This window comes from Thermobia domestica, chromosome 18 (assembly GCF_964235325.1).
Source record: "Thermobia domestica chromosome 18, izTheDome1.hap1.1, whole genome shotgun sequence".
Lineage (NCBI taxonomy): Eukaryota > Metazoa > Arthropoda > Insecta > Zygentoma > Lepismatidae > Thermobia > Thermobia domestica.
In genome coordinates this window covers 163,115,261-163,134,083 of record NC_137471.1, presented here as the reverse complement: position 1 = coordinate 163,134,083, position 18,823 = coordinate 163,115,261, and the positions used below count along the sequence as shown (strand labels likewise).

At 34.2% G+C, this 18,823-nt stretch overlaps 1 long non-coding RNA gene across 4 annotated transcripts; it reads right to left on the bottom strand.

Annotated features, from left to right (window-relative positions):
* Positions 1-1,347: 1,347 nt before the first annotated feature.
* On the bottom strand, positions 1,348-17,855 carry LOC145674800 (uncharacterized). Of its 4 annotated transcripts, none has more exons than XR_014129032.1 (3): positions 16,583-17,855; positions 5,843-5,981; positions 1,348-3,224 (listed from the first exon to the last, which is right to left on the bottom strand). It is a non-coding gene; the product is annotated as an uncharacterized LOC145674800 (long non-coding RNA). The 4 variants fall into 4 exon arrangements; XR_014129035.1 differs by lacking the exon at positions 16,583-17,855 and adding an exon at positions 13,811-14,889; XR_014129034.1 differs by lacking the exon at positions 16,583-17,855 and adding an exon at positions 13,679-13,815.
* Positions 17,856-18,823: the final 968 nt, after the last annotated feature.

The following is an 18,823-nucleotide window of genomic DNA, read 5'->3' as shown; positions in this document are numbered from 1 at the left end:
TTTTTTCTAAATATTTTTACAATGTATTGGGTACTTAGTTGAAATGTTTTCTGAAGATTTCTAATCCATTTCTAACAAAAATTAATGTTCTGTAAAATAACATTTTTAAAATATTTTCCACTCATACCAAAAAATATTTTCTATACATGACAAGAAATATTTAGTGAATATTTTCCGTACATCACAGAAAATATTTAATGAACATTTTCTGTGCATGACAGAAAATATTTAGAGAATATTTTCTGTACATGACAAAATATTTAGAGAATATTTTCTGTACAAGACAGAAAACATGCAGAGAATATAAGGTAGACATATCAAAAACATTTTCAAATTATTTTCCTTGGTGTTTTGTAACAGTAGAAAATGTTTAGAAAATATTAAACTAGTTTCAGATATGAATTTGTGCTAAGAAAGAAAATATTTACGATTCATTTTTCAAATAGCAATTGATAAGTTTTTGATTTGTTATTGTATGTAGTTTAAGAACGTACTTAAAATACTTTCTAACGAATTCTGGTTTTCACATAGAATATTTTAAATTCTTTCTGAATATTTTTTCGTCATTACCGCGATAACACCTACAGTTTGAAATACATTTCTTTCTTCAATACTGAAGGAAATGCATACTGAACAGTTTTCCAACCCTTGTAAGTTAAAATATTTGGATTTCATTTTTACAAATTGATGGGGTGGTAGAAGTCTGTGTATGTTGGAACCGGTTTAGAACACACGGAAATTTCTATCATCACATAAATTTGTGGAAATTAATTCTAGTATTCTAACTTATAGATTGAAGAAAGAAATGTATTTCAAACTGTAGGTGTTATCGTGGTAATGACGAAAAAATATTCAGAAAGAATTTTAAATATTTCTCTGCAAAAACCAGAATATATTAAAAAATATTTTAAGTACATTCTGAAACTACATACAATAACAAATCAAAACCATATCAATTTTTGAAAAATAAATCGTAAATATTTTCTATGTTAGCATAAATTCGTCTGAAACTAGTTTAATATTTTCTTAACATTTGCTACTGCTACAAAACACCAAGAAAAGTAATATGAAAATGTTTTTGATTTGTCTACCTTATATTCTTTGAATATTTTCTATCATGTACAGAAAATATTTTGTCATGTACCCGGAATCCCTTAATATTACAAGGCGACACCACAAGGGACACTGAGCAGTACAAGTGGAGAAAACTAAATTATCTCGGACACACATTCTATATCTATGCCAATATTCATTTAAAAATATGGAGGAACAATAACAATCGGAACAAAGCATATGCATTTTGTGAAAAGTATTCTTAATGGAACTAAAAAAAATGCTATAGTACAGTTTCTTACAGAAGTATTAAAAATATACGAAACTTACAAACACGTGTATATAATGAGTTTTTCTTATAAAGAATCACTATAAAACGTGATCATATCACCATGAAACCATTTTATTGCACCATGACTCTTAACACAAGGACGACGTGGACCACTCAGATGTCCACAGTCGAGGTGTCTTAATTGTGCTCTTCGTTGTATGTTTTACACAACACTAAAACAGCTATTGTAGTGCGTAGAATAAATGACAGAGCACAAGGAAGACATCCTAGTTATCAACATGTGAGTGGTTCATGTCGTCTTTATGTTGAAAGTCATGATGAAATAACTCGAGTATAAAGAAATCAGGTCTACTAAGCTAAAGTACATAATTACAAAAGGAAAGAAAATGCAAGACTGGACTAAGATTTGAACCTGTAACTTCAACTTACCGTGTCGATGCATTAACCACTAGGCTACTTACTGTTTCCGAATAGTCATTCATTCTACCACTCCTGAAGTCAGTGCTCAAGCAACCAGACCGCATTGACTATACCGGAACTTGTGAAGTACTTGGGCAACCAGTGTCTATACTACAGAACCCCACTGGTGGTAAGATTTATACATGATAAATGGGGAAAATAACTTATTTTATATCATGTAAATATTTAATGCGATATAGAATCGATTATTTCTTTGAGTTATCGTATATAATAGAGAAATTATTCTTAAAATGATCTAAATTCCACCATCCTACATTACTTATGATTACATAACAAACCGAAAGCCAAATAAAGGAATGAACCTTTAAAAGACAATACATAAAATAAAATCCTGTAGATTTATTGAGAATAATTACAGTAATAATTTATTAAATTTTACATTAAGTATACATTTGTAGTAAACAAAAAGTCTATATTAATTTAAGTCTACTAATTGCATACCGTACATTATAATAGTTTGAAATGTATATACAACTCATCAGTGTATCAATTTTAACAAGTTTTATTTCACATTAAAAAAAAAACTTACTTTGTAAGAAAAGTTTGAACAGAGTTGCATCTTACAAACTCTTTCCCACACCCTAGTATTGTAGTTCAGAAGATGACTGTACCAATCACCGAAAACCAAGCAGCAGAATCATGCGTTTACTTACGTCCCCCTCCCCTCAACACACACAAAATAAATTAAAGTATTTCTTGAAAAGTTCTCTGTCACCTTCATCTAAGAAAAAATGAAATGAAATCTGTAAGGTTTACGTCCCACGGTTATGCCGGTTAGGCTAAAGGAGACGGTGATAATGAGAGATGAGTGAAATGGTGGAATGAAGAAAGTGGGAGGAAACAGGAGAACCCCGAGAAAACCCACGAGCACGGTGTACCTTCATCTAAGAATATATTTAACGATACGAAGTAGGTATATTTTATATTACTTTAGAATCTGAAGTGTGATTTAACTGCCATAAATTAAAACAGCATAATATGCACGCAAATTAGCTTAAATGAGTACCATACACATCACACGAAGCGAGCTACGCCAATAAAAAAAAATCACAGTCAATAAGAATTAATTAGATCTTCAGTCTATATTTTTAAATTGGTGTTATGTTGACGCTATGAATTTTGGGCTTCCTATACTAAATGTCTCTATGCCAAACTCTCTATATATAAAACGTTTTTCGTCGAATCTGCAAATTGAGCAAGCCGCGCGCTAATGATGGGAGGCTGATGATAGTTCATCACATAGGAAGACACTTTGAAATGCTAGGTGAGTCACAACACTTTCTACCTTTTTCTGGGATTCATCCTTCCTTACGGTCAAATTTGGTACAGTCTATGTAGTACCTGTGTGCGGCGTACCTTCAAATCATCTCGGTTGATAGCCTCCAAACACAGTGGAATCCTAAAATAAAGCAATTGTTGTAAAATTGCTATTTGTAGCATGTATGGCAAAATTTAAAAACGAAAGATATCTCAGAATCAAGGTTAAGTCAAACGAAGCGTTTTATGCGTTTTTTTTTATCTTACTTCAGGCTATCCAAAATACTAAAACATTGTTTCCTATACCTTTGGAAGTTATATACTAAATATCTTAATAACTATCACTCAAATTTGGTACGCTGGATAAAGTTATAGTGTAGATATAGAATTGAAACTATGATCCAAACTTAAAATAATGATATTACAGAACACAATAAACTCAACTTAGGATGAAAATGGAAACTGTAGATGCATGAAACTGTAGTGCAGCGAAGGAAAGAAAGTAACTCAGCTGGGTTACGAGTTTGACAGAGTTCATACACAGAAATCGTTCGGTGGTTTATATTTCCTGCTTCGACTTAAAAGATAAAGAAGTTAAGCTCGCTTTAAAAAGAGTTAAAAAGAAAAAAACTTTTAAAAGATTTAATTTATTCTGAATTTTTGTTCAGTATTTGTAAATAAATAATGTAGAAAACCGACACAGAGCTTGTCCGCTGGACTCTGGCGCCCAAATCCCAACTCCGCTAAATGCATGCCTGCCTTAAAGTAATAAAGATATAAACTTTTTTTAAAAGTGCAGATTAAGCCTAGCTTAATATTTACATTTTTTTAACGATACCTACAGTATGGCGCTAAATTCGTCGTACAAAAGCAGAGGAGTGTTTCCTGAGAGTAAAACAAACAAAAATGTTCCAATAAACTTAGGACGAAAAGCCCATCGTTCACGTGTTATAGGCTGCCGAAAACATGAAAAAATCAATTCTGAAGATCCATAGCTCCAAAACTATGGGACCTACCAAAGTCGGGTCAAGACTTCACTTAGGAACTAATATGTGCTCTATCCAAAAATACATGTTTTAGAATCCTAAGATACTCACGCAACAATTTTTATGGAGGTAGTTGGAGAGTATATCATAGGCCCGTAGTCAAACTCCCTCTATAAACATTGTTGTGGAAGCACCTCAGGATTCTGAAACACGCATTTTTGGATAGGGAACACACTAGGTTCTAAGTGAAGTTTAGACCGGACCAAGGTAGGTCCCAAAGTTTTGGAGCAATGAACCTTTAAAGTTCATTTTTTCATGATTTCAGCAGCCTATAACACTAAACGATGGGGTTTTCGCCCTATGTTTATTGGAACTTTTTTTTACTCTCAGGAATCACCCCTCACCCCTCAGGAATCACCGAGTTTAGCGCCATACTGTATAAATTAATAATGTAGAAGTATATGTGGTCCTTCTCACTACGCTCACTTATATATATATATATCTATATCTTAAAGACTAGAGATAAATAACACCAGCCCTCTGCTCCTATACCACCCTGTGATACCGGAGGAGGACGTTTGGGCGCGAGACGTTTGGACGCAAAGCCGTATATCTACATAGGTTAATCTACTTAAATGGGTTATAATGTACTTCCAAAAAAGAAACCGGATGATTACGTACTAAAAGCCTTAAAAATAGGCTATAATATCACTAAAACTCAAAAAATAACTGCACAACCTAAAATTAAGAAGTTCCGAAAGGTTAAATTTGATTCACATTTTCTTTAAAATGCCATGCCAAACAGTCACTGAAACTCTCAGTTGCAACAAATGCTTAATTTAGTTCTATTTTTTTGTATAATGCAGAAAAAAATGGGTCTAATAATTTTGTTTTTAGAATGATATATCCTAATATCAGGAAAATCAGAGACAATGACCTGCAGAAATTTTTTCAGCATGAATCTATATTGGGCTAAAATAAAATTTGCTGTAGGCATCCTACAACACCCCAAAGTAAACTTCTGTGAAGTTATCTTTACAATATCTCTAACGTAAAGGATATTCATAACTTCATAGCAATTCATAACACTGCATTACTGCTTATTACTACGTATTTGCAACACAGATAATTGGAAAGGAAACAACAGTGAAATCTAATATACCTATTGAATAATTTACTTTGTCTTATGTTACAATTACCATGACATTAACATTCCATGACGGAATTATGGGCCAAATCCAGCATTATTCTGCAATGTCAACAGTTTCAAAATTCTGTACGGCGAATTCTTTCATCACCTTGAATCTATTTTCTTCTTTCAGTTCAGTTGATTTTGAGTTTAACGTCCCGTGAACAGCGACGCTATACAAAACGTGAACCTACTGATTAACGTGGAATCCGAACCACGACGTGAGCTCTCGTCGGGAGTTTCGTTCTTTTCTTGGGCGGATCGTCTTCTTGAAGCATTGCCTTGTGTCCTGCTTCTCCTTTTTCCTTCGAAATGCATCAATAAAGCGCCAAATCAACCAATGTCGTTTCTTTACGTTCGATATATTATAAAGAACAGAAGTTTGTTTATTTTGGGGTGTCATTGGCTGCCTACAGTAAATTTTATTTGACACACTTCCTATTTAAATGTATAGTTAGTGCCTATTTCTATGAACATTTATTAATATTATAGTGTCTCAACTTTCTATCAATACAACAGAGTCTCAACTATATGGTTTAATGGGCATATCGAATAATAATAATAAAACATTCAATAAATACTCACTTCCTGAATTACCCAATACATAGCATAAAGAACACCATTTTCATTCCAAAACCAGCTCGTATTCATCTTTTCTGATCTCCCGGAACAGGACAGTACTTAATAAACATTTCTTATGTTTTGTACCATGTGTTTTAATAATCTATTATAGAAAAAGAAAATGCAAAAAATTAAAATATGTACAGTATTTTACAAATTTTAAGTCACATCTTTATAGTAACTAAAAATTAATGACAAACGTACATTGTTTTTAACTTAAATTAGATATCTGGTGCCTTCGATTTCAATTGAGGCAAAAATAAATAAATAAATAAATAATAAAATTGTACCATCACCATCTCAGATATTGTTCAAACTTTTTTTTAAATAGGAACTAGACATGTTTTTAAGGGACCCGTATTTTTTTTCGGAAAAAAAATCCCACCAAGTAATGGGCCATCAAGGACGGGGAGTACAATTCATGAATTGTAGAAAACGTGGAAAATGGTCAAATTCGGTGCCTCACAATTCAGCAATGGAGACATGTAGAGTTATAATTCTTGTTGTGGTATGCACATAGGGATATGAATAAACTATATTTTATTATAGTTTGGTTTGCGTATGCGTATCTTTTTGTACATAAATTAACAAATGAACGTAAGTTTATGTGAAAAGTCGAAGTTTATGCTTTCTTTCGAGCACTTCCGGTTCGAATTTTAAATTACGTTTTCAAGGTTGGTAAGACCTAGTTACCCGCTCCCCCCCAAAAAAAAAGTATCGCTTCTGTGTGCAACCGTTTTATCGCAAAAAATTCGAGAAATCGTCAAATTTTCAAAAATCGTCATTTTCTCGAAAACATCATAATTTAAAATTCTTAAATTTTGTCAGATGGTTCAACTGTACATGAATAATAAACACCAAATAGTATTCTCAACCAATGCTTCATGAATGAACTACAGCCTTTTTAAGTTAGCGAACTTTCTTTAACTTTGAAGTCACAGTTGGCAACAATGAAAACAATGAAAGTGTAAAAAAATGTTTCCGCAAAGCATCGTGTAAAATTTCAAGATACAAATTCTATTTTACTGCATGTGGACTTCGCTTAAATTGGACTGTTATTCTGCAAAGGGAAGTTCAGAATGATCACTGGAGAAACGAGCAAATGTCCTTCTTTACGGGAGTGATATATTATTATGAAACAACTGACAGTTTTGCCGTAATAAACGACGACAAAACACACGATTCGGCTCGTACTCATAGCCATGAATAAGATTCTAAAAATACTCGAAGAAAAGCGATAATATACGTCATAGAAAAATGTTCGAACACGTGAAAATAAGTGTCTACAATTTAATAAACCGTTTCAGTGATTTCTGATGGTGCTGCATTCCACTTTAAAAATTGCTTTCAGATGTCCAAGATGCAGACAGGTCTGATAAAGCAGTGGCTTTTCAGTGAAACTGACCGTGGTAAGGGTCTCTGCGACGTATTGGGGAGAGGGGGGATAAGAATGTGGCAACCCGGGAAAATGAAAAACAGATTCACAGTATTAAACCTGCAGAAAAATTCGTGAGTATAATGCAAGTACCAACTCCGGGTATTACTCTCGTCTTGTTGCCAAAAACCGAATTCGACAATTAAAAAAAAAAACTGAGAAATTGTGCGACCGGTAACTAGTATTTACCGAAGTCATCTTTGGCTTTTATGGCAGTAACGGGTCACCATGGACTAACTTCATGCTTTCCCGAAAATCGAGCTTCTCCAATTCAAAGTGTAGATTTAAGAAATCTGCAAAAATGAACTTTTGTTACATGCATATATGATAACCAGTGATGGATAGCAGAAATATTATCAATACATCATAAATTACATGAAATTGCAGTGATCTTTGTTTCCAGGAGGCGCGGTGGCTCAGTGGTAGAGCGTTCACCTCCGGTGCTTGGGGTCCTTGGTTCGATCCCAGCTCGCGCCGTGTGGACTTTGTGGTGGACAAGCACCGTATAGTGGGTTTTTCGGGGTTGTCCCGTTTCCTCCCACTTTCTTCATTCCACCATTTCACTCATTTCTCCTAATCACAGTCTCCTTCAGCCTAACCGGCATAAACGTGGGACGTAAAACTCCCAAGATTTCATTTCATTTTCTTTTCTTTGTTTCCACATGGACCTTCAACAGAGTACAGGTTTCCAGAAGAGAATAAGAGAAGAGAATATAAATGTTTTGTGACAACGTGCTACGAGTTGTGAGTGCACCAACACCTATTGGAGCATCTGCCATGGTAACATGCTATTAGCGAAGAAGACACTAAGCAAGCAAATAATTACTTCAGAGTGGAAAAAATCAGTGAAACTTTGTTTCCGAAAACCATTTTAAGTAAGTTTACAATTTGTTTCGTAATCGCAATTTTCACCTCAGGTTACATTGGTTTAAGAAAACGGAGTAGGGGGAGGCAAGAAAAACTTTTATTCTTTATTTAATGAATGTGAACCACAAACATCATCAAATTGTTGCACTTTCATTGTTTTCAGTGTTGCCAACGGTGATACTGAACTTAATGAAACTTCGCTAACTTCAAGGGGCTGAAGCATTGGTCGACAATGCTATTTGGTGTGTTTATTATTCATATAAAGTTGAACAATTTGACATTTCAGGATTTTAAATTATGATGATTTCGAGAAAGGTGATTTTTGAAAATTTGACGGTTTCTCGAATTTTTTGCGACAAAACGGATGCACACACAAGCAATACATTTTTTTTTCGAGAAGCGGGTAACTAGGTCTTACCAACCGCAAAATAGAATTTTAAACTTCGAACCGGAAGTGCTCGAAAGAAAGCACAAACTTCGACTTTTCAGATAAACTTACGTTCATTTGTTAATTTATGTACCAAAAGATACGCATGCGCAAACCAAACTATAATAAAATATATTTTATTTATATCCCTATGTACACTAATGTTCAAAATGATTGTCGCATATCTATAACTGTCTTCTTGTAAGAATATAATTTCATAATGATTTTGCAGGGTACTATTAATACTGATACTACATGTATAATCGGGAAATGTATACTCGTAGTAAATTTCAGAAGAAAAGAATTACAAACACGAAAATTAGAATGAGTAAAACAAAATGTTGCTAAGTTTTAAATGGACAAGAAAGTTTTATTTTCATTTTATTGTTCTTATTTACTGCTCTTTTGACATGAAATTTGCCACATACATCGTCTTTCCCGATTATACACATACTACATTATAAGAAATACCGGACGAATTCGTTATCAAATTATATTCCTACAACATATTTATAGACATGCGACAATAATTTTTGTCATGAGTGTACATACCACAACAAGAATTTTAACTATCTGTCTCCATAGCTGAATGGTGAGGCTACGAAGTTTACCATTTTCCACGTCCTCTAAAATTCGTAAATTATACTTCCCGTTTTGATGACCCATTACTAGGCGGGAAAATCTTTTCCGACAACAAAAAATAGGGGTCATTTAAAAAACATGTCTAGTTGGTATTAATAAAAAGTTCCAACAATATCTGAGATGGTGATGGTACTGTTTTTTTTTTTTTTTTTTTTTTTTTTGGCTGAGTTGAAATGGAAGGCGCAAACCATTATTTATGTTATTTATATGTTGATTCATTTTGCAATAGCAATCTTCATGTAACTACATATCGGAATCTTATATCTATTATATTTATCATAGGTAGAAATACGTAATACGTAATGCATAGTACTCCGTAAGGAAGCAATTATGAACTCAAGGCATTATGTAAAGTGATGATGCAGAACCACAGGAGTGAAGTAAAGCTATATTAGATGTAAGGCATAGTTGTATGGGATATAAAATTTTTACACTACCCTCGGTTACGTGCATATCCACCGTCGCTGACAGGGCCGCTCCATACGGAAGCACACCAAGCTCATCCTGCTACGCACTTGTGCTCACTTTGTTAATAATATTCGTGCTTTTTATTGGCTATCTAGCGCTGGTTGGTTCGTATTTTTCGCACTGTCGTTCTATCATTGCTTTTTTTCATGGTAATCTTTACTTTCAATTTTCAATACATATATATTTGCACCTGATTTACATAAGAGTTGTACTTCTGCACTTGTGATGCACGGAGTTAAGTTGTTCTAAAGGAGAATATACTTTCGGAAAGAAGAACAGGTTACAAATACAAAACATACCTAAAATATAAAAACTTACTATTTTCTTTATCATAGCACTATCGTATTCTAGATTTCTCACCCAACTAAATGAGGATTTCACTTACGAAGTATCAATAACACTAAAACTGTATTCTGTAACCATAGCCGCCCGCTGCAGAGAGCACTTGCTTTAACAATGGATTTTCCCAATTAGTATTAAAATATGCTAATTTTTTTTTATTCACACACAACAGTCAGTGAAGTTAGCAGTGAGTTGTAATAATTGTTTTTTTACATTAAATATTATGTGGTTCTAGGTATTTGTATCCGTGACTTTGCTTGTATGTCGGTCCTTTTGCCCACTCCCCCCTGTAAAAAAATCCTGTGGGAGTTACTAGGTCTACATTTTCTTTTAAAATTCGATTATATACTACATATACATCTATATAGCAACTAATTTTTAATAAAGATGAATAGATTTATGATTACGCCAACCACACGATTAAATTAATCGAGAGCCGTAATTAGTAGACACTACTTTAATTGGTTAGTGCATCGCATACACGACAATGACAACTAGCATATCTGAGGATGTTTCATACTGTGACCAGAAAAATTTACTGCGAAATATCCCATACTGCAGCTAATTTAATATTATATAAGAATTTCGATACTCGAAAAGAAAGATCAATTGAGACGTGTTAATTTATCCTGAATAACTGAGTCCTGCAACCAAGGAAGAGGGGTTCAAATAACTAATTGTCTATAACAGCCCAAGTACCGGCAATAAATAAGTGCAATGAGCAATTACAAAGACGAGACGGCTATTTTTACCGCAAAACTGTACAGTTGTTATTCCTTTTGCTTAATGTAACAAAGTAAGTTGGTTAACACCTTTTGACAATTTTCTTGGTAACTAAAGGTCAGAAGGTATAGCGTCATTGGCTTCCCGCACTTGGACCTGCTCGTCACTGGGGATGTGGTAAGAGGATAGCAAATCACCAGTCACCATTCACTGCGCTCAGCGAGCCACGAGTAACCAAGCTGGCAATTCCCCATAAACGTCACTACAACTTTTCACGGGAAAGCAACGACGTTATACCTGCCGTACTATAGTAATCCAGGAAAAGCCAAAGTGTAGTTTCACTGAGTACTGCTCGGTTACTATTCGGCTACACGACTTCTAGCGTAGTTTTAACCGAAATTCGACTACCAGCAGCTAAGTTATCATTTAATTCTTACTCTGCACACGAAAAGAAAAAAAAAAGTTCATATGGACCCGTGGTCAAACGTCTATAGTTCCACTACTGTGAGACCGATCCCAGCCGAGTCAACACATTACTTAAGAGCTAGTACGTGCCCTATCCAAATATCCATCTTTCAGAATCTTGCGGCACTTACACATTAATTTTTATAGAGCCAGTTGAGGAATACTCAGAAAAGTTGAAGTGCTCATAAACTGTCCATTGATACGCAAGCACCGCAGAATTTTGAAACATGGGTATTTGAATAGGGCACATACTAATAAATAAGTGATGTCTTCCTTGACTGCGCTCGGTCCCACACTGAAGCTATAGATTTTTAAAGTTTATTTTCTTATGTCTTCGACAGTCTATAGCTTCGAAAGTATGGACTTTTGACCACAGGTCCATATGAACTATTTCTTTGCTCTGATGTGACAAATCACCTCTGTAGGTTTGATGCTTTAAATTTTCTTACATCCTATATATACACCAGGGTTGGCTGGTTTAAACCAGCTGTTTTTTTAAAAAAAAAAAACAACTGGTTTAAACCAAAAAACGAAAAATGTTCGTAAAAGCGTAAGTGTTTGTAAAATCTTGATGAACAGACATTTGTGGGTTATCACGTTTCACTCCCATATATTATTCGTGTTATATTCAGACCTAACTTCCCCATTTATTACTCAAAAATATTATACTACAAAAGCAACTTTTTTTTAAGCTTATAAATGTTTGTGATTTTTTTGTAGTTGTTATTATTGTTATGTAATTGCAATCAAAGAAAAATACTAAATATTGTTTCGTTTCAATGTTTATTATTGATAAAATACTTCGAAATGCCGTACTTTGTCTGTGGGGGGAGGGGTCATACAGCCCAACGAGAGGCATTTAGTGAAATGAGAAGTATTTTTGGTATCTATTTATGTATAAATTAGTCTGAGCCAAAGTGGACTCGTGGACCAATAAAAGTCATTGTTAACTAACTTGAACTAAATTAGTTCTTCTGTACTCCGTAGTACTTTGAAATTGTCGATATGTAATTCTGTATAATAGTTTCACTTGTGCAGCTGTTTATCTTTTTGCTCTTCTGAAATTACTCTTGACAATTATATCAAGAAACATGTAAAGATCAGTTCAACGTATTTTTACGAGGATTCCTTCGTGAGTGAGTCGGCAGACGTATCGCATTTGTGGCCAATTAGTCCTGGTTCCGAGTTCAAATGGAGGACAATTTCTCTCGGATGTAACTCGAGAAGCGGTTTCTATTCCGCATTAAGCTTATGTGACCCCTTCCAGCATAACCCGGTTGTTGCATAATAACATCAAGATCAAACAAACTTATTTCTGTCCATATATGATATGAATATATAGAGCAAATTATTTAAACCAAACAAACCTGGTTTAAACCAAAAAATAAGTTTTTTTTTCAATAAAACCATGGTTTTTGCCAATCCTGATATATACTAATAAAAAGAAACTTGGAGAAAGTTATATTGTCTACTGTAACGGTTAGTGACATAACCAAGAAGGCAGCAATCTTCTAGAACACAGGCCCGTATTCCCATTTAGCAGCAATAAAAACAGAAAACAACGTGCTCTGCGAGCACTAACCCGTCTCCACTCGCTAACGCTCACTCAGCATTATTATGTGAATTAAATGTAAAACTTTGGTAAAGAAAGAAACCAATTATTACTTTTATCCAAAAAGTATGCGACGACCAACTTCGGAATAAATACCTGTTAGTGTGCTATTCCAGTATCATCGTTTATACGCGTACCCCCATCGCTGACGCGCCTGCTCCCTACGGGCGCACCCTTATCACTTGGGTTTTCGTGCTGCAATCCTGCCCTGACTCAGTTAGATAGCACTCGCGCATTTCAGTGGCCACCTAGCACAAACTAGGGCTTACGTTTAGAGTTGCCCCTCCAGGCTGTAGGTGCCCTTAGTCTTTGCAACATCCAAAAATAGTGCTTAAAGTATTAAAAATTATTACATTTCACTTAACTTTAGTACTCCGTTGGCTTTTAAAAAATTTAAAAGGTTTTCTTCATTATTTTTGAGCATCCATTACACCTGTTCGCCATATTTTACAACTACCATGCTGCTGAAACCTTCCACGAATGCTTCCGCATCCGGCAAATAGTACTAACTTCCACATATCTTTTCTCGTATTAAACCTAACTCTCATGCCGAACTTAAATTCTTAAACATCAAATAAAAACTTCAAATTATCATTTCTTACCTCATTTCTCCTGTAAATTTTCCTGATTTTTATAAAAAGCGGAGGGGTAACTCCGGTTTGTGATTTATGCACGGGTTAATTTACAACGCCCGCTCCAGCAGATACTTTCACTCAGAAAGTAGAAATTACACATTAATAATTTTATGAAAATGAATCAAAACTTACCTAACCTTAAGCTAACTCCTACCCTACTTATTTATATCTTACTCTACTTTACCTTACCCTACTCTACTATATTTTTTCAAACGGCCCTACTTATCGATGCGCAGTTGGGGCGTGTCTTGTAGTAAAATTTACCCTTATGCACTCTAGTTTTTACGTTGTACGTCCATACCGTCCTTATACTGACCTCTCCTTATGTCAATCTGCAAGTAGTAACTAACCCCTGCGTAGTGATGGGCAGTGGGAATATTCCCGGTGGGAAGGAATTTAAAAATGGGAATATTCCCGGGTTTTTTCCCTGGCCTATAAATTCCCGGGAAGGAATTTATTTCCATTTCTCTACTTTATGTTCCAAATTATAAGAACCATATGACTAATTACTTTATTTTAATATATTATGATTTACTTCTAGGTTTTAAAGAATTTGGAGGTTAAAAAATTTTAAATTATTTGACGGTGCTTTATATAACTAATTATATGAGTTTGTAAGTTCCATTTCCATTTGCACTAAAAAGTAATGTATTTTTTTAGTATTGGGGGGCCAAAACGAGCAAAAAGTAGGAAGATTTAAGGAAGAAATAAGTTGATAGTGATGTTCAAGTAGTCGAGAAAGTATCGAACTCAATTTTTTTAGGGCAGTAGGAGATTTATACAAAACGGAAAAGTAAGTGGAAGAATTTTTGTCAGAAAAGAAAGTGAATTGTTTGTAACGAAGATAGAAAACAACTTGCTATGCGGGGCTCTAACCCGCCTTCATTCGCTAACGCTCGCTCTGCAATGCTGTCTGAATTTAATGTTCGTAACGTAATTTAACGTATGAAACCATAAAACAACCGCATCGGAATAGAATATCGCAAAAAAGTAGGTGCAAAAGCTGGCCCGCAATGCTAAAGAACATCCAAAATTAGCAAAGTACTAATTTACATATGATGAAAAGGAACCATTTTGTAAAGTAATTTAGAATTATGTAGAAATAGAGATGAAGTACTATTAATAAACCCTGAACCACCATTAGTAATAGACGTCGGTCTGTCTCCTCTCTCTGACTCGAATTTCTGAAGAGGTACTCGGACTTCTTTTACATGTGAATTAACGTATGGAATTTCGAGAAATAGGTAGAATGAAAGGTCGTGTATGGCAATGTTACGTGCTAAAATATAAAGATAAGTAAGTATCTTGAAAATTTTGTGAACGTAAATCTGTATGCGCAAATGTTGAAAAATTGGTGAGACATGTATCTTCTAGCATTTACCCAATCTAACTGGTTTATGACATTTATAAATTTAATGCGTTTATAATATCAGTAATAGAGTCAAGTTGAGCAAATCCACTTACATATAAATTTAAACTGGTTAGTGGTTTAAAAGTATTAGGTCTTACTATATAATTTCTCCACACACATTTAATTGATAGAACATATTGTAAATAAATATACATTTATGCGTACTCTCTAAGTATAATAATGTGTTAATTAAGGAACATAGTACCGTTCAGAATATACATTTTAAAGACTCCTCTACGGACAACAGTAATAATATGTTGTGATATAAAAATTAATTCAACTTTGAAATCATAATATAGCAATAGAATGCAATTTTCTATCTGATTTTACATAAATTCCCGGATAAATTTCCATTTTGGGAATCTTCCCAGGGAATATTCCCGAAAAATATATTCCCGGGAATTTACCCATCACTACCCCTGCGGGGCTTCTATCCCGTTCCTACTACTACTTAAACTATCGATCCGTATAGTAAATCTCCACGCAGGTCAAGTTCAGACATACCACGCGAAATTATTGTTGAAAAATTATGGTTCTTTTACTAATTTATTGTCCGAAAGAGTTACGGTAAGGGTTCTTCTCTTGGGAGTACGTAGGAAGAGTTGAGTGATTGCAACGAAAGGCTGATATTTTGTATCTTCCCCAATCTTGCACATATAAGATTTACAGTGTGTTAGATACTTTACAAAATATAGCTGAGCTAGGGACAGCTAGCGAAGAGAGTTAGAAGCACCCAGAGCCCTTGTACTTCTACTTTTATCATAATTTAGACAAAAAACAAAGTACTCGGTTTTGAAGCCATGAAACGAGTTGGGGGAGATGCTAAATGCCATCCCCAAATTTTTCTGTAAATTTTACAATCTGTGGATCCGTATAGTAAAACTACATCTTGACCTGTACGTTAAGTTTTCATTTAATAATCCATTTATTTATTTGTTAAACACTTTATTGTAAGTTTTTACATTTACTATAACAGCGAAAAGAAGTTATGGCAATAGTATACAAGGGAACGCCGTGATCTGCGTTTCTTCAGTGTTCTATTACCATTTCTACATTAAATACCATAAATTTTCTACGTAGTGCAATAGTAAGAAGTATCCATGTGCACAAGACATGCGATATGCGTGAAATTCCCTCCCCCCCCCACACATATAGTCATAGATAAAGTACAAGGCCACTACAGATGCAGATATAAAGTACAGGTACGTTCTTTTTTATTTTCGTATCAGTCGATAAGTAAATCAAAGTCGCTTTGTTACCCCCTTGGTAAGTTCGTAGATACTCAATGAATAATCCCTAAAAGTATGAGCGTCCACCTCCTTCGGGAACTGACGCGGCTTAACGTATACTATATCCGAAGTTATTTTTACTCCTTGAATTTTATTCATCTTAAAAATAAAAACATCTAACATTAAAATATGTTAGATAGCATAATTATTAATATTACTACTATTTAATGATGTAATTTTTAATTCCATCTGGTACAAGGTGACCAAAATTTTTACTTGCAAAAACGGGACGCATACGATTCGGCGACGGGGGGTAAATAAATATCTGACTTCCAGGTTGCATTTTGGGACTCACTAGTGTTTTCAATTATAAAATACACAAGTAAGAGTATCGTTTCTAACTTAAGTACTATCCAACAGTACTTTTAACTACTAATAAGCTACTTACCTCATTACTGAACATCCGTTATTCTTTACTGTATCATCTAGCGTAACTTTCACTGGTATTTTTGGGATGATTGGATCCTCTTTAACAGTTCTTTGTTTGCATTCAATAGTTTGTAGAAATTAATACAAGACTAGTCAAAATTAATCTTACTGATCTGCACAGCTTTCAAAGCACCTATAGACAGTTGGGTTTTCTCACTTGTCCACAAAACATTCATATGCGAGAATACACGTTCAGTTGGATCATTAGTCCCGGGTAAACAGAGAAGGAACTCCACAACTTTTAGAAGATTTGAGTACGCTATGTTAGAATAGAAATGGGAAAATACTTCTACCCAGAATTTGTCAGGAGATACTCTATTTGAGTTTCACTTAGTCAATATTTCTGGTGTCAAGTATTCTTTTAAATACATAGGCCTACAGTCGTTGTAAAGAGCAGTAGCATCAATCTGAACGAAAGAACTATTTTCCAGAATAAAGTACGGTATACAGTTTCTGTATATTCTGCCAACATGGTACACCTTTAAGCGTAATCTAACTAAATTGCTTCAAAAGTTTCAAGGGCTTTTATTCGCTTATCTAAACATTCAACTGCAGTTTGATAGAAAGTGTGAACATACTGGCGAATCTTAGCTCCTTCAGAAATAAAACTTCCCCTATCCAAATTTCAAAAGTTTTCCTCGCAGCTACTGAAATGAAGCAATCTTGAGATTTTGAAGCTAAATTTTTCTTTAAATCATATAAAACAAAAATTACCTCAAAAACTATAAATGTTTGACCTTGTATTTTTTCTACTGCGGAGTGGAAAGTTGAGGGCTGATGAAGTAAGGCCATGCTTGGAACATTCAGAAGTTCCAGACACAGCTAAACCTTTCCAATGAGTGTTGGTACGAAAGAGTGTAGAATTTGCATTGACCATTTATATTTTAAATAATAATTACGGGACACCTAGGTCACTTTTGCTTAAAAACGGGACATTTAGGCGTCCCGTTTGAGAATCAGAAAAAAACGGGACAGCGGTTGTGAAAAAGGGACTGTCCCGGCTAATACGGAACGTCTGGTCACCTTGATCTGGTATGGTGTTCCAGAGCACGAATACCCACATCAAGCTTCTCATTGGAATTGCTTTCTGCAATGACAGGCAAAAAATATTGCAAAAAGATTAACAACACTTTGTGTTGCATTGTTCATGTTAACATTTAGTAATTTATGTATATATTAGACTTTGCCAGCAATTCTTCATACACAACATAACATAAACACCCATCGTAACAATTTAACAGTTACGTCCGGAGGGAAGTTACAAACATATTTTTGAAAACGAAAGCAGGGTGGCAGTGATCAAAAACTAAATACTCAAATATCAAACAACCCATTCGTAATATTGTTTAATACTTATTTTAATAAGTTAATTATCAATCCTTATGATAGCAAACACACCATACAATAAAAACTACATACTCCAACAATTTCTAGAACCCAATACCAATTCTAAATTACTAATTTATCTTTTAATCCCCTTTTATATTATCAAAAAATATGTATAATATAAGAAAAATATTAGTTTTTCTATTATTCCATTTAATGTTGACTTCACATATAGTCAATATCAGACATTATTAACTTCGCATGCCAAGTATCCGGCTTTTCACATTGCTTTTGTTGTTAGAAGCCAACAAAACAGGAAACGCCACTCAGCAGTCCGCATACGTTAAAATGGAAAACGACCGGAAAACCATACCTCACATAATTAGCTCTGGCTCTCAAATTTTGCTCTTCAGTCCAAATATAATATCATTCTCGGTATCAAGGAGAATCAATCAAGCGGAAAAGCAATGAAAATCACATTTATTATTACACATATACATTCAATTTAATTTAAAATTTAAATATTCTTATTTTTAATCATGCTCTAATGAAAACATAACTACAGGCTTTCTATTAATCCATTTCTTGTTGACTTCACATAGAGTCAATATCAGACATTATTAACCTCGCATGCCAAGTACCCAGCTTTTCACATTGTTTTTGTTATCAGAAGTCAACAAAACAGTAAACCACAGTCAGCAGTCCGCATGTATTAAAATGGAAAACGAAAGGAAAATCATACCTCACATAATTAGCTCTGGCTCTCAAATTTTGCTCTTTAGTCCAAATATAAAATCAGTTTCGGTATCAAGGAGAATCAATCAAGCGGAAAAGCAATGAAAAACACATTTATTAAATTACACACATTTATTCA